This window comes from Montipora capricornis, chromosome 2 (genome assembly GCF_036669925.1).
Source record: "Montipora capricornis isolate CH-2021 chromosome 2, ASM3666992v2, whole genome shotgun sequence".
Classification (NCBI taxonomy): domain Eukaryota; kingdom Metazoa; phylum Cnidaria; class Anthozoa; order Scleractinia; family Acroporidae; genus Montipora; species Montipora capricornis.
The window spans coordinates 39,391,531-39,404,030 of NC_090884.1; the positions used below are offsets into that span (position 1 = coordinate 39,391,531).

General features: G+C 36.9%; 1 pseudogene; it reads right to left on the minus strand.

Moving 5' to 3' along the window:
* Positions 1 to 8,552: 8,552 nt before the first annotated feature.
* LOC138037283 (myb-like protein X) overlaps positions 8,553 to 12,500 on the minus strand; it is an 11,908-nt pseudogene continuing 7,960 nt past the window's right edge.

Sequence of the window (12,500 nt, forward strand, 5' to 3'; positions counted from 1 at the left end):
CAATACCCTTTGCAAACACCAGTAGAGAACTAATCCCTCTTCCAGTCTCCTTCTGTCCAGGGAAATTCTCTCATTTAACAAAGTCCTTAGGCACTTCCTAAAAAATAACAATTGTACCATATTTACACCTTTAAATCCGCGCATCTAAGAAACGCGCTATCGCTACATGTTGAGTTGTACTAATGTGAGAGCCAGCGAGCCATACAGTTACGGAAAGCTAAGCATTTTCAAAATGCTCGCAGATGTAGCAGACCCCTACATGTTTCGCCATAGTCTCGAAAAGATTTCGAGACCGCACTCAATTTGCAAGAAGCTGCTCTTTGAACGTGTTTTTAAGACCACAAAGAATACACAAAAAATAATTTATTGAAAATTTAAATTCCTTAACATGTTTGTTAAAGGGCGCTGAATTGTCACATCTTTTGCAGAAGGGATGATGTTTACTATCAAATTCAGGCTTACTTAATTTCTTGTATGTTAGGGTTTACGTTTAAAAAAAAGGAATCTTGAAATCATTTATTTTCCCTTTCAAAAATCCGGGGCGCTGCGTCATCTTAATAATCGTTACGTGATATGGTTCTACAAAAGCTCTTTGTGTCAGAACAAAGAGGTAACGTCACAGTTAGGTAAGATGGCGGCACCCTGAAAACAAACACTTCCAAAATTCATTTTATTCTCATACAATTGATCGGCTTGAAAATATTAACACCAATTTGATTGTAAACTTTACATCCTATTGCTTAAAGCGATTTTTATGTAGTAGTGGAAGTTCCCTGTAATGTCACCTCATTGACTCGTCTAATTGTTTCGATGTGAATTGCCATGGCAACGTGTACGTGGCCCGGGAATACACTAGGGTGTTCACGAGGTGTTCACTAGGGTGTGATAAGGAATGCGATTATTTGTATTTCTATGAACATGGATTGCATTCTCAGCTCTTTGTCAACCTCAGTTCGTAGTCTGATAGAGAGACGCGCATGATCTTAGTCGCTGCTTAAATCAAAACGATCTGACTCAGTTTTATATAGCCTACCAATTGAAATTAGGACAGAGTGCAATGGGTGAAGTGACGCCAATTAGGGTAATAGTACTAATACGGGGAGGCAAAATCTGCGAGGCAGGTAGGAATATTTACTCGTATTTAAGTTTAAGCACCCATTTGAAATACCACTTATAAAAAGTATTTAAGCACCCATTTTAAACAGTTTGCTTTCAATAAGTGCGTGGCCCGCATGTTGGTCGACTCGCACATTGTCGCGCGTGTGTTTGTTCATTCCTCGCATGTCTGCCACGCACGTCTGGCTCGCGATATCGCAAGATCTATACTGCAGACTGTTCTCGCACTTGTAACCAAGAATTCATTGTTTACCTGAGCCCCTAAGGCCATGATCCTTTTCTGTCTCACCTGAACAGGTTAAAAAAATAGCAAAACTTCTATAATGGTGCAAAGTTTACATTTGCATGCTCAAAATACACAAAAAAACTAATACTTTTGCAGGGGCTATAATGGGGATGAGTGAAATAAATTTACATGTATATCAACATTGAGTCCATTAACGGTAGTTTACTTTCCAAACATCAATTTTGATCGATCCTCACAGCAGTTGTAATCCAAAAAATAACTTTTATTGTCAGTTCTACCTTCAGTGCTGAAGAAGGTGCCGCACTGGATTGTCTTGCCCTTATAACATTAGGGTCAAAATTGGTACGGATACAGTCATATGAGGTTAAGTTTTATTGAGTTGCTGTTGGTTAGCATTAAGAGGGGCACAACAAGTGAACTATTCCTATCAAATACCTAATAAATCTAGTTATACTGGGCCTAAACCACCATTGCATTTTAGCTGTTGATAATTGTATAGTATGATCACCTATGCAGTATCTGCCTTTGTTAAATTTTGATCGTTAGCATCCTCATCACTGTCAGTTGCATTCTATTCAGAAAAGATCGAAAAACAAAGATTAAATACTGAATTACTTCAAACGAACAAGTAAGAGTAAAGAACCATACGTGGGGCATGTTCAGGTTATCTTTTTTTCTATGTAATGCTGCAACTAGATTGTATATTTGAATAAGATTGGCCAAAAGTGTAAATAAGAGTTACAATAGGGTGGCTGTATGTAGTAACGTCAGGCATTCCTCTTCTGGTTTGATTCTTCCTCTTAGTAATTGCCTCATATATTATAACGACTCCTTCATTCTAACTTGTTATCTCTAGATTCATGATAATTTTCAACAGTAAGAGGACCCTTCTGTACAACACTTTCAGGTTAGAGATTGCCATCATTCTGAGAGGTCCAACGCAGTGGATATTGGAAGTCCAACAAGTTTAACCCATATCATACTCTGAACTCAGGAAGACACATTAACGCTCAATAAGCGAAGGTAACTTGTGTTGTGAACAAGACGGGAAGACAAATAATGGCGCAAAAGTTAAAGATATGCACAGTTTTCTTTCGCTTGCTACATATGTTCTTGTAGTCCTCTTGAGTTTTTGTGCTCTTGAACTGAAAAGAATGTATCATACACAGAGATACACAGAAATAACCTTAGGTGCTGTCATTTAATTTTAGATTTACTTTCATTGCTTCAAGGATTGGTTCACTACATTAAACTGGTCATGCTAATAACCATAACACAAGTTGGCTATAATTACGAATAAAGTGCACATGTGCAAGGAAGTCCGTAGAAGATATTTGCACTAACAATGACTTCTGCTTCAGGGTCTCGTTCATCTGTATTCCTCCTCATCTCCTTTCTCGTGTCTTCCATTTCCTAAAAGTGATAAGACATGTAAGTTAAGGACTTGTGTTTGTTTTGTCTAATCCTTGCATTTTCCAATAAGAAAATTTTTGATATTGAGGCACTGCCAAAATCAGCCCTATTCTTACAGATTGACAGTACTCTTCCTCTTGCATGTTTTTTAGCTTTCTCTGTTGCTGCAATAGCTCTCTGAAAGTTACATATTAAAGGTTCCATTAGATACTAGAGTACCAGATGTTTAATTCATGGTAAAAAACAAAAGGTATACAAATCATATTTTATAGTGACTTTTAATTAGAATTTAAGACTGCATAAAGACTTTTGGATAATATTGTGCTAATAAAAGGATCACCACAGAGTTCTCGGTGACAGTAATATATAAACATTGTACTCTGTAATGAATTTAGATCATAAAGCCATTCTACGTGGCGTATCTATATCTTCGGTTTCCTTATCAATGATATTCTCCCTGTTATATAATCTTACCTTTGTGATTTCAAGATGCTTGATGCCTCAAGGGAATCGTCTATTGCAGCTATCACACTTCCTATAAAGTTTGCTTTGTTTCCTAGGATGTAAAAGTTACAGTGACTGTTGTGGCTTGAAAGGTCTGATGTTTTTCTGGTCAGAAAACTCTCAGACTTGTTTCATTGTTCTCTTTTTGAAGTACCTTTGTGGCTCAGAGAGTACCCGTATGTGACATACACCACTAACGAAGTGTGCATTTTGTACATTGGCGCATTAGAATCGGTGATTTAAGACCTATGGGATCATAGGAAATGTTAGGTTAAGTAGAGTTTGGCATCAACAAAAATCATCAACTTATGATTTCTCATTTAATCGCACCTTCTATCACACCTCCAATGACCAATCTTAAAGATGACATTGTAGGCTGTAACACCCTTACTTCCACGTTGGCATCATCAGGTCTCACTTGCGTCTGCTTACCACATACTATAAAGTTAAATTTTAGAAGTAAGAGGTCAGTACTAGTGTTGCATTAAATGTTTTTTTTATTGGTTAAGGTGTTAGGGTTTAGGGTTAGGGGGATCACTAAGTTTTCGTTGAATACTTTCTTGGTAACTAATGAGTAGTAGTATAGTCTTAGAAAAATGTTTATTTTAATTTTAATTTATTTCAAATGAGATCAATAAGTTCACACAGCATGTTTGTTAAATGTTAGTCTTTTTCATGTCAGACCAGGCAAGCAATTATTTTCATATAACAAATGTTATTTTTACCTTCCTGATCGAAATCTGACCCCATTAGAGAGAAATATATTTGGCAATTGCCCAACGCACTGACTGCATCATTGGACATCATAAGAATCCTGTAAAGTAAATAATTGTCCATGCTGATTAATTTCGTCGTTGCCATTGTCATGAAACCCTTTTTCAACTATTGGCAGTAAACATGACTTTTTTATTGTACATGTACAGTAAAAAAAGTGGTTATCATTGAGCAGTATGGAGGAAAACTAATGTGTATTTTGATCTCCATCCCAATTCCAGGTTTAACGAATAAACCAGTTGGACACATTTATCTCATAAGGAATAAAGAAACACACTCGTATCTTTCAACGAAAGATGTAGGTAAGTTTATACACTCTTTTACTTGATAATGCAATGTTCGAACCATGTTGTCCATACCGAAGAATATCAAACGCACTGTTGGTCAGTCTGTATCGTATAATGCACACTGGGGAGAGATCCTGGTGGCTTTGAAGGCGCATCTATTTTTAAGAAAGCACCCACAAAAGCTAGTTTCAGTGAATTGAAATAATTATTTATTAAAGCGTAGATTCGCAAACCACCCAAATAGAACGGAATAGGAAAGGAAAGGAACTCTGTTTAAATGTCTATAATCTTCTAGTGTTGGAGCACTTATTGGGGACACTGTAAATTGAAATTAATGAATCAATGCAAATCGAATCAAATCTTTTTTGGACAGGGGAAAACTGGATTGCCCAGGGGAAAACCTCTTGGTACAGAGTACAGGACCAACAAACTGACAACCCAAATGACACTAAGTCTTGGAATCGAACCTGGGCCACATTTGTGGGAGGGGAGTACTCTCACCACTGCACCATCCCTGCATCCCTAAAATTAATCAATGCAGGCAATTAAAGGATCTTCTACCCACTGTACCTAATACATGGGCAAAACTGATACCAATCTTGAGTGAAATGGTGGTTTTACCTGCAATGGTGTGAGGCACAATGTTGGCAGGTGCTGCGGTATGTCATTGCCAGCCAAAAACATTTGCATAACTTTTGTGTCGTACGATGCACAACTTCCTCTGTCTGAAAAATCGAAATGACTTTTTGTTTAGTTATTGTCGGACTCAGTGTAATTTAATGGTCATTTTCGCTGGGAAGGTGAGCACTAATATATACACCTTACCTAGTTCAGCTCCAGTCAGGCAATCCTCTAACTCCTCAACTTCTCCCACTTAAAATAACAAATACATCAATGAACAAAGAAAATTAATCGCCAATAAAAAACAAACTTGGGTTTTAATGGTTTTTATGTTACCTATTAAATTCTGTTTGATGGCATGTACATTGCCAACCCTTACATGTAACAAAAAAGCAGTGAAAAGCATCCTTTCGTTACTGTAGTATGGTTTGAAGGGAGAAAGAATAAACTAGTACAGTCTAGCAGGTGCTGATGCAATGTGAACGAATTGCTCTTGATTAATTTTTAAACGTTGGACTCACCCACAATGGCATTTGATGGTGTGGTCTTGTCTTGGGTAACCATGGATACTCTGTGTACTTTATCTGCTCAGGCATTAAAGGAAAACATCACCTAATTTTCACTTTCTTGATTAGCTAATTTACTTCACCTTGTCTCCTTGTTTGAATAGCAAACTTTTGATCTTTGACTTATTCAATGATGAATGATTCACTACTCTTTGTATGCAACATACATGTAGTTATTGCTTACCATAGAATCGGTTAACAAATGTCTCAATTATGCTGCTGGAATCTACAAGAAATACAAAATATGCTACAGCCAATAAAAGATCATTTTCCTTCTTCTATATACCTCAATATCAACCAGATCTTCTGAGAATGTGATTGATTATATAAATGTGAACTAAATAAATAAAATTGCCACTCTTGAACTGAAGTCAAAGTTTAAAGTTGGGAGACGCCTGAAATCTATGCTTATCGCTCCAAAGCTAATTCAAGTCATGCTTATTTTACGTTAATTATTGTAGTCACATTTAGAAGCATTTTAATTTATTTAGGTTTGAAGGAGATACGTACTTGGTGGTGGTTCCTGGGTTGAAGTTGCATGCTGTGGTGTTGAAGCCGACAATGGGCGAAGAAGTTCATCATCATCACTTATGTCAACTGTTTTGAGTAGAGGGTACGATATATTATTTGTTTATGTAATGCATTTCACAAGACGTTTATTCATATCAACTGGAGTCACAGCACATATGGAGTTCTTCTTCTTTCATTAAAGTCCAGCCATCAAGATTGATGACATCAAGTCAATACCATAATATGAATCTTCAGTGAGATTATAAAACTGATATTTTTGGCATTATGTACCTGTCACTTGTTCCCTTGCAGTGTTTGATCTGTTTCTAGCTGTTTCTGTGAAATGAAATATCATCATCAACTTCACGTTCCCTAATAGTACAATTTCAATACCGTAAAATTCTGAAAATAAGCCCCTCCAAATATAAGCCCCCCAAAGCGGTAACGCAAAAAGGCCTCCGTTAAATCGCCCCTCCAAATATAAGCCCCCGGGGAGCTTGTACTTGGAAAATTGCCCTCAAATACAAAGTAAAACAAAGCAAAAACGGTAAATTTACCTCCAACTATAAGGCTAGCCCAATCGATTCGGAAACGCAAATTTCCCTCCGTAGGCAAGCCCCTCCAAAAATAAGCCCCTCGAAAAAGGCCCTTGCAAGATATAAGCCTTGGGGCTTATTTTCGGAATTTTACAGTATTTTAAAATTGATGCATCATCGGCAAATCCTTATCTTTATTATATTTCTTAGATTCCATTTAAGTGAATTCAAATATTATTGTTTTATTATTAAAAGCTTAGAGTTTTTCAGTATTTTTTGGCCTTCGAGTTTTCTCCAAGCTATTATCATAACTATGGTAAACAGATAAGAAGTTGATCAATAGTGAAATCAGCCTGAAGGCTCCTTTATTTTAAGGGAAATTCCACTTACTTTGATTTTCATTTTCTCTGTTTGTTTCAGCTACATCAAACATCTCTTCATCACTAGATTGATTAGCTGTAAAAAATTTAGGAAAGTGGTAACCTTACCACTTAGCTTAAGCCTATACATGTAATTTCCTAATCATTCACTCACTGTAACACAGAATATTTTGGAAACGAGATGTTGCTGAAAATGAGAATGCTGTGATATGTCTTGTGTATACATAAATGTTGGACAAACAATATTTTTAAAATTGGCAATTTTACGAATGATTTATGGACTTATTAGCATTTTTTCCACCCTATAATTCACTGGTTATCAATGCCCAAGTTAAAGAGTTACGCTTTTCAAACCTTGCGGAAAGTAGGCAATGATATCAAACGTAAGAATTTGCGGATACGAGGAAAAACAAACAAACATAACTTGGTATCCCCAGCAAGGTATTTCCCACGTAACCGTTGGCATCCCGCGTAGAGTAGATTGTGTTAAAGTGCTACTATGACGAAATTCGTGTCTTTTCTATCTAAGCCATTTAAATACATGAACATGTAGTCTGTACGAGAAGAAGACTGCTACATTTACTATTTTCAAATATCTCCTAAGTTGTGTTCCAGAGATACAAGTTTTAAAAAATATGCAAACCCTTACAGAATCAACTGGTATGGGCCATATATGGTCCAAGTTTGGAGACGATATGGGAGAAGCTACGGTCCATATATGTTTAATAAATGGATTTACTATGGGCTGCTGCCCTACATATCAAACCCATATGGAGCCACTGTCTTTTACTTTTGTCTTTCCATTGTCTGTTGCTATGGGATGGCTACGTATTTCGTAAAGTTCCATACATTCTCCATAGCATGTGGTTTGGGAATGGTATGGGTGTTCCCCATATCAGTACCATATGTTCCTAACCCCGCTCTATGGGATTGCTACGTATTTCGCAAAGTTCCATACAATTCCCACAGTAGCTGGATATGGCAACATTTGTTATGGGAGTGCTATGGGACCTCTTATTCAAGCCCCATATTACAACCATAGGTTCCTGAAATTACTGCAAAAACTATGGGAAATCTATGGGTCAGAGCAACCCATATGATTCCCATATAGCTTATGAACAGGCTTGATCAGCACTGTTCATATGCAAGCAATGTATAGGAGGGGATTAATCTGCTGCTACCCTCTTTACCTAAAATGTCACAATCAAAAGTTCAACCAATCGGGCCCAATTTAACTAATAATTTATGCAACCAGGCTGCTGTTTGATATTCTTCAGACATCTTTATTATTAAAGTGACAATTTGAAGCCGTTAAAATGCATGCAGATTAAAAAAGTGACTAAACAATTTATATACAAATCAAAATAACATACATCTTAAAAAGTGGCATTTCAAGATAAGTTTTGCAGTTATAGTGACTTCATGGCTTAACAAAACAAAAGGTTTCTTTTGTTTTTCATCCAAACGGATAACTTTGATACAAAATCCTTACAAAATGCGCAATGCATTATAGAACATGAACATGACCAGCTCAACCGGCCGAAAGTTTAACTGTTACGTTGTTTGGTACAACTATGCCAGAACTGGGCATAGTTGACTTAATTGGACTGGTTAACTCGAATTCTTTGTGGTCTTCTTGCCTCCACGCATTTCATATTAATCTTCTGCACCACTTGGCTTGGCACTGGTGAGTCCTTTGCAAACTTTGAACAAACTTTGCCTAAAAAGATCAAGAAATTTTAAGTTAAAAGTATGCTGTAAACCAGTCTCTCACACTGTAGTGGTAAATAATCTGTGGACAGTGTTGACAATAGGCAAATGCTTGAGATTGTTTTGTTGTACAGTGGAACCTCACCTTAGGAAAAAAAACCTTTAATCTGTTGTTTTCTTATTTTAAGACTGTTTTTTTTTAATGCGACCAATTTTTCATGGCCTTAAGGTGGTCGCATTAACGGTGTTCCACTGTGTATCTCAACATTTTGAACATCTGGGCCTCCTATGTAGTGACACTTTAACATGGTGATCAATCATTTATTTTCTTAGAGATAATTCAGTTAAAATAGCAATGAAGTAGCACAACCTACCAATAAGGGCTTCAATGACAAGGGGATCCAAAGGATGGTGTCCATTTTTTGCATTTCCTTTTGTGCAAGATATTGCAAGTGTCTCCTTTGTAAAGAAAATATCTGTAGCTGCATTGATGTACCCAGCCCATACACTCCAGACCCCTCCATTACTTCTACCATCTGTTGAATTAGATAGCAAGACACTAATATTAAAGGTTATTTACAAGAGCTACATACATGTATACATGTATATTACCGAATGAAGATAACATTTCTGTTTTTTCATGTTCCTTACACATCATCATCATCATCAGTCCTCATTATGCAATCCTTACACATTGTACATAAAATTATTTTCCTGAAAATAGGACTCATAATTTCAGTGCCTGATATCTTTGTAGTTTCTCACTGATTGTGTCATAGGATGTCAAAAGGGATGTTACACATACCAGTAATACCTATTATACATGTGATACTGTATACTGGCTTGATGTATGCTATTGGTGATGGAAGTGTTCAGCCAAAGAAAGCACTATATACAGGATTATATGAACAATGAGATATAGTTAATGTTACAGGTGAACAGTTATACACCATGTATGCTTCAAAACTACTAGTAAATGACAACCCTGCATTGTATTGACCTTTTAATTATTAGTAACTAATTAAAACAGATTTTACACCAAGCAAGCTAAGGAAGGACTTTTGAATACGGTACTTAATTCCTAGAGAAGATGTTACCTTGTATTCTGTTGCCAATGTTTTGTCGAGTACACCAGCCCCTGGTCTGTTCTTTAACACCTCCCCAGATGTCTTTGCCTTTACTGTAAACAGAATATGAACACAAAAACATTGATCAACAAGGGCTTTCGTTTTAACATTATCTTAAAAGGTTTGAGATTGTTCCCATTTTAAAAGTCCCACTTATATTGTCTTTCAACATTCATTCACAAACTCACTTTAAGGTGGCTCCCTAGAGTTTTACTGAGACTCAATAGTGCGCAATACCATTGCCTGCCAAACATCAGTATTAATTGCGCATTCAAAAATGAGGCAAGTAACCCTAAGCAGACCTGAAATCACTTCAGCACTTGAAAGGCATTAAATCGCTTCAGTATAAGTAGCAATAGTTTCTAACTCCATTCAAACATGTGTTTAAGCCTAGGGCCAAAAAAAAAAAAGACGAAAAAGCTCTATAAATAACCGCTAAAAGAGCTCTAATTTACTCTTGCTTTCTCGCACGCGATACATGGCGTCACATGAGCGCGCGATACCATGCGTGTTTTTCTGATTTTTGTGACGTCACGTGAGAAAATAAATGCTAAGTTTCTCGTGTTTCCTTCAGTGAATTTTTTTAAAATTTGGCTCAGTTGTAACCCTATACGATTCCTATAAAATACCCTATTTTTGTTAAAATCTGTCAGAGCTAATCTCATATATTTAGAATGAGAAATTACCGAATATTGGAAAAACTGTCCGGACAACCTTGACGTTTTACCAGTTCAAAATGTCAGGCAATATCATTTCCATGATGTGGCGAAATATGAAAAAATTTCACCGAAGGAAAGTATAAATATTAAGGAGTTAAGGTCAAAATGAGGAATATATCTGCCTGTCATTAGATGAGATGTTACCATGGTAATGGCCTTAATCCAAAAATTGACAACCAAAACATAAGCCTTATTTTAACAGTACCCATACTGGTAAATCTCTAAGAGGAAAACTTTAAGAAAAATTAACTACGCTTCCCTTCCTAACTTGCACTCTACAGGGAGGGTGTTTCGTAATAACACTAGGGAGCCACCTTAAGTAGTCAAATTCTCCAATAATCTACATACATATTATATATTACATTTGATGGACAGAATGAACTTCAAGTCAAAGATAGGGTGTCACATATAATTATGCTTGGGCAACTAACACATGTATATGCCACAAGGCATCAGAGAGGAGTGTGTGAATACAATGCACACTGACATGATTGAGTGGATTTGCAAGGACACACCAAAGAACGACATCCCAAAGTACAATGTCTACAGTATTAAAGGGGCTCAGTCATGGTTAAATGGTTTGAAAAGTTTAGCTAAACTTCTCAATTTTGTTGCTTGCAATCCGTGTCAATCTTCTCCATCCTTAACCATCCTTGTTTCTTTATGGTTTACTATCATCTCTTTGATGTTTTTTTTTATGGCTGTGAAGTATTATTTTCAGGTTACCTTCAATTTAACGGTAATTTTGTCGATGCTCAAAATAACTCAAATACTGTGACTGAGCCCCTTTAAGGTGATGTGGAACAAAAACTTACATGCTATGTTTAGCCTCTTGTGAACTTTGGGCAAACGTTTCCTCAAAGCCTCAATCTCCAGCTTGTGGTCTTGACAGCAGTTAGACCCATCAGGGACGCTGACATTCCCTTCCAGGTTTTCTTCACCTTCCTCACTTATATCATCATCATCATCATCACTACTTTCTCCAACAGCACTCTGAAAATGCAGGCCTCTTCTTGGCTCAGAGGGTGTCATTGACTTGCTTGGCCTTAGAGGAGTTTTGTCTGTGCTTTGTGGTGCACTATGTCTAATGCTGGCATTCTGCTGACTGTCAGTTGAAGGCAAGGTTGGTGGGGCTTATGTAGTCAGCTGCTTTGAGGAATAGTAGCTTAATCTACGACTGGTTTGGTTTATGTTGTGTACTTGTGGATTATGTTCATCGTAGGCTTGCTGACTACTATCATGCAGGATCAGCTGTGCAGGAGGAGTGACTTGTGCAGAGGATCTGATTGAGAGAGTGGTATTGGTTCGAAGAACTGGTTCAGGTGTAAATATGGTGACCTCAGGCTCTTTTTGGCTGTTTGAAGAAGTCACTAATCGGGATGCTGCCTGGGCTTTTCTTGCTTCCAATATAAGTTTCTGCCTCTCTTGATCTTCTTCTTCTTTCTTTTCTCTTCCCTTTCTTTTGCTCTTTCTCCTTATTACCCTCTGTTTGCTTCTTCTTTTTCTTTTGGCCATTTGTATCATCTTTTGCCTTTTGTTCATTCTCCTTATTGCCCTTCGTTTGCTTCTTCCTTTTGTTCTGCCCATCCAACGCATCTTCAGGGTTCTTTCTTTTCTGTTGGGTTCTAGAATCTTTAGAGTTCTCCACTTCCTTTGCATTGTTCTTCTGTGCCTTTTCCAGACGCATCCGTTCTCTCATAAGTTCATTTCTGTCAGCTGAAAAGATGTTTTGGAACAGCATTAGAGAAAATCAAAGCACTATGCAAGGTTATAAAATCTTTCTTTGCCAGATGTCTTATGACAAAAATGCATACACATCACTTCATTTTTGTAATCTTTTTTCTCCTACAATGGATTTGAACTCACTCAACAGAATTTCTTTAAACTTAGCAAATGTTTAAGCTACATGGTATAATGTTTTAACCTCAAGATACTCAAGCCTTAAATTCTTTAAAATTTAAATTTATACAACCAATACATGAGCATGCAG